A 5,066-nucleotide genomic window follows, 5' to 3' on the forward strand; every position below is an offset into this window, starting at 1 on the left:
TCATTGTTGAACATGCCTGCTGTTCATTTATTTTTACTTTCATATATTATTGAATCAGTATACTTTATTTTTTATCCATTTTTAGTTAATGAGAATTTCAGTTTTTCTAGTAGTGCAAAGATCACTGCTATAAAAAATCTTCCTCATGGTTTTTTGTTATACATGACCTAAATTTGTTGCTTCTTGAGTTTCAACTTTATAAAATATTGCCAAATTATTTTAGAAAAAATGGTTGAAAACGCTCACTGGTAATGTTTTAGTAATACAGATTGTGTAGAGACCCTCAAACCCTTGATATAGTCATTCCTTTTAAGTTGCACCACTCCAGTTTTCTAAACTGGTATTTCATTTACCAGTTTTGTTTTGCTTTCCTTTGGTTAATAATAAGGTTGAACATCTCTTAGTAAGCTGTGAGTCATGAATACTGTATAACATACATTCATGATTTATGACCTTTCTTCTATTGGTTCACTGGTCTTTTTTAAAATTAATGTGTAGAATCTATTAAAATTATACATTTTTATTGCTGATACAAGTTCTTTGTGAATATGTGTTACAAATATCTTCTCTTTTGTAGCATATCTTTCACTTTCTTTAGATGTCTTGATGAACTGATTGTAAATTTAATGCTATGTTTATTATTATCCTCTTTGATTATTTTTGTACTTATTTAAATATCTTTCCCAAAGTCAGAAAGATACACACTATATTTTTTCTAATTTTTTTCTAAATCTTTTCACATTCAAATTCTTAATTCACTTAGAGTTTGTTTTTGTGTATGAGACAAGTTAGAGATGTTTTTTCCAACCCCATTTATTGAATAATTTCTTAGTTCATTCCACCTGTATCATTTACCTAGGTTTTAAGTAAATGTGAGTCTGTATCTAAGCTCTCATTCGGCTCCATGATCAATTTAGTCTCTCCCTTCACTAGCACCACTCCATCTTAGTTATAATATTTTACAATAACTTATAAGGTAAGTACTTCCTTATTCTTTTGTTGTTGTTGTTAGTGGCTCTTCATGACACTTTACTTCTCCATATATGATTTAGGTTATCCTTTTTTAATTTAGGGAAACTATTTTCATTTCTTTAAAATTTTGTTTCCATTTATTTTTCTGGACACTTTATTTTATCTGCATGTTGTGTTTCTACTTTTGTCTTCCATACCTCTTAAATTTTACATTTTTCTTCCTTTATCTCTCCCGTTTCCTTCTGAGAGAGTTTCTTAATATGATCAACTAAACAACTTGATCGTCAGCTAAATTTCATCTGCTGTCCCCATTAATCTTTTTATTATATTTTTACAACTAATATTTCCACCTGGCTATTTTAATAGTTTCTCATTCTTATTTGAAATTTGAATTTGCTAACATAACATTTCTTACTTCTTTAGATTTTTGGTCTGACTGTTCTAATATTTCTGCTTCAGATGATGTATAATGCCCAGTCTTTTTTCTTTTGAAGGGGACAGATCTCTTTAAGTGCTTAGGTTTTTTTAGTCTAAGGGTACTTATTTTCCTGAGTCTATCACCTACTCCTGTAATACTTTTTAAGGGATTGAAGGCTAGAACTTGGTTCAAGTGTGTTCAAAGAGGCCATAGAGATAAGCCCATAAGTGGAGAGCTCCAGCTCCATCAAACCATTGTTAATTGCCTATATTTGTTATCATTTCCATCACCTTAACACCCTGAAGAAGAGCAGCGTTGGGAGAAGGCAATGTTTTTAGAATATCAGTAGAAAAAATAGAAAAAGTCATAGAAAATCAATAACTTCTTGCCTATGTCTTTCGGCACCTCACTAAAAAGCTTTCGTGGTGCCCTGGTACCACCCATTGACCTCAGCAGAAGGGCAGCTAGTGACTGATCCAACGTGGTGGTGATGGGAGGGAACATGAAATATGTACAGAAATAATAACTAATTTTTATCTGTTTTATCATTCCCTCACTACCACAGCTAGCCTAAACAGTCTGTCCCGCTACAACCACCCATAAACCACACAACAACCACACAACACAATGTTTTTTTTCAAAACCATCTTCTGTCTCACTGGGTCTCCTAGCTTTTGATATTTTTGCTATATTGTGGATACCTTTGTCTCCTCTCTCCTTTCTCCAGGGTAGGTTTTGACAGAAGACACCAGAAAAAGAGATTAATTCTAGTTATGTCAGGAATCACAGTGTCCTCCTTTCCTCTTTGCTTAGGTGTGTATATTTGTAAGTTTTCTTTACTTCAGAAAATAATGAGATGAACCAGTTTAACTATTTTTAAGTACACATTTTGGTCCCCTCTTTCTATTTGCATTAAACAAAACAAAACAAAATGAAACAAAACAAAATACTTTTCTAGAACAGAGTTTGACTATCTTATCACAAAAACTGTTCCTTCCTTAAGAAATGTGTCACTGTTTTTACTATGACAGTAAGAGAAAAGAAATTGACAGTGTATGCATATGTTTTCTATGACATCACTCTGTGCACTAGAAAGCACTTGAATTTTTCAACAGCTATGATATCCTAAGTTTACAACCAATGATTTTTTTTCCCTAAAATCCACCAAAGCTAAGTTAACCAATCCATAATCATTCTTCTACACTTTTCCTTATGCTCCAATTATATTACTAATGGAATCACACACACATAAAAAAAAACCCACACACAAAACCCAAAACCCAAAAAAATCTGTGATGGCAGGTCAATCCTTCTAGTTTGCCTGTTCTAGGTTCAGAGAATTCTCTTGAGTTTTTTATCCCTGGTGAATTTCTTACCAAATTACTTTCAATTATTGTTGAAGTCATCACCGATTCATTTATTGCCTATTAAAAAAACAAATATGTTATAGATGTCAGGTTTAATAGTGCTGTGACAAAAGTTATCATAATGTTCCCCTTCAGCCATTTTTTTTACATGAAACAATATTACTTTCTCCATTCCTCCCTCCTTCTTTCTCTCTCCCTCTCTCTGTTTCTCTCTCTCTCTCTCTCTCACACACACACACACACACACACACACACACACACACAAACCGCAATCTAAAGTTTTAATTATTTTCTGAAAGCTCTCTCTCTACACACACACACACACACACACACACACACACACACAAACCGCAATCTAAAGTTTTAATTATTTTCTGAAAGATAGTTGAGATGAACTTTTTGTGATCCTCTGAAATAAGCTCTTCTGGTAAAGTTTTCTGCCAGGGGCACGTTGGTGAGAGTTATCTGGCTAGCACTTGGCAGCTATTCTTCTGTTCTCATGAACTAAATAAGTTAGTTGCATAATTCTGGGTGGAAACTGACTTTGGCTTCATCAGCAACAATGTCTATAGAAGCAGTAGAGAAATAACATGCAACTTCCTGAATATCAAAAGAGTGAACATTTTCATCAGTCGTAAATGATTGTCCTGTACATGCTATTAAGTAGTGGAAACAAGTAAATGCCAAGCATTTTATTTTTAAATCAATGGTCAAATTTAAAGTATATACTATTAAATTTAAATATATGTACATATATATGTATATATATCCATATCTATCTATCTTTCTGTTTACAAAAGTGAATCATGTATTTGAAATGGTGAGGGTAGTAGGTTCATCAGATAGGTAAAGTGTGCATATCTGAGAAACATTAATCACTGTTCACCACAACTAATAATCATAAATGCATCCATTGACAATTCAGAAAATATGATTAGCTTCAGAATACCTCATATTGACTTCACTAAATTTTAGTTTCACTAAAAATATCTGCTTAACAAGATAGCTAAACATTGCTTTCCTCATATTTAGGTATATGTGTATTTTAATACAAAACTGTTGTATATTGTATATTTCAGCACAAAAATTGTTTTCAGCCCTTAAAAAGTTGGATGCAAAGGGACTTAGTTGATAGTTTATAGTTTCTAATTATTAGTTTTTTTCTTCCCTTCCCCTCACCCCAGACAGCTGAAGTCGACACCTTAGTTTAAGTCTACTACCCATACCAATGTATGAGAGGTGAAACATTTTCCTACCACAACATATATAATATTTTGAAATGATTCAACCACATTTGTGAGAAAGTTTACTTATCTTTAAATCTAGTTCTTTTCTGAGTTAACTTAGAGTCTCTTTCTGTTGAGTGATATTCCTTATACATTTTATGAGTTCAATTAGTATATCAGAAGTTCACAGTATAGTTTTTAAACTTAATGTTTAAGATTAAACTTTTAAGAGAATGCTTTATTAATTGGCAAAATATTTTAAAAAGAAATTTAACATTTAGAGAATAACAGTTATATTTCAGCTTTCACTTATGTTGGGTAGAAAACTATTGTTTTTCACCTGCAAACATCCGTATTCCCCCCCCTTCCCACTGTACCTCTCCTCTTCTGCTCGTTTAGGTAAGGGTCATCAGGAACTACCCATAATTTACTCTCTAACCAGTTCAAGTAAGGTTGACCCCACCCACATCTTTGGATGTAGATCAGAGCTCAGGGTACACCAAATAGAGCATTTCATTTCCTGGATACAGTGACTCATTCAGGAATGCACGTGTGACACATGCAAGGCCAATAAAGGCAGGGAAGTGCAATCCTGGGATTTTTTTTTTTTTTTTTTGCGGTACGCGGGCCTTTCAGTGTTGTGGCCTTTCCCGTTGCGGAGCACAGGCTCTGGACATGCAGGCTCAGCGGCCATGGCTCATGGGCCTAGCCGCTTCCTGGCATGTGGGATCTTCCCGGACCGGGGCACGAACCCGTGTCCCCTGCTTCGGCAGGCATACTCTCAACCACTGTGCCACCAGGGAAGCCCCTGGGACTTACTCTTAAAACAGTTGGGCAAAGGGGAATTTTAGCCTCTGACAATGGCAGTCTATCTTACTTTGGCACCAAAGTGCAAACTTTGAACTACCTGAGAACAGCTGAAGTAGCTGGAAGGCTAATATAAAGTGTCTGTATGAAAGGATTGGGAATTGAAACTCTGAAGGTAAGTCTGACATTTGACATCACATTCTTCTCAGATATTTGCTAAGTAGGAGCAGAGGATGGGAAGAAGAGTATCTGATCACAAAGAGGTAGTAGAGGGCT

This window comes from Lipotes vexillifer, unplaced genomic scaffold (genome assembly GCF_000442215.2).
Source record: "Lipotes vexillifer unplaced genomic scaffold, Lipotes_vexillifer_v1.1 scaffold737, whole genome shotgun sequence".
In the NCBI taxonomy this organism is placed as follows: Eukaryota; Metazoa; Chordata; class Mammalia; order Artiodactyla; family Lipotidae; genus Lipotes; species Lipotes vexillifer.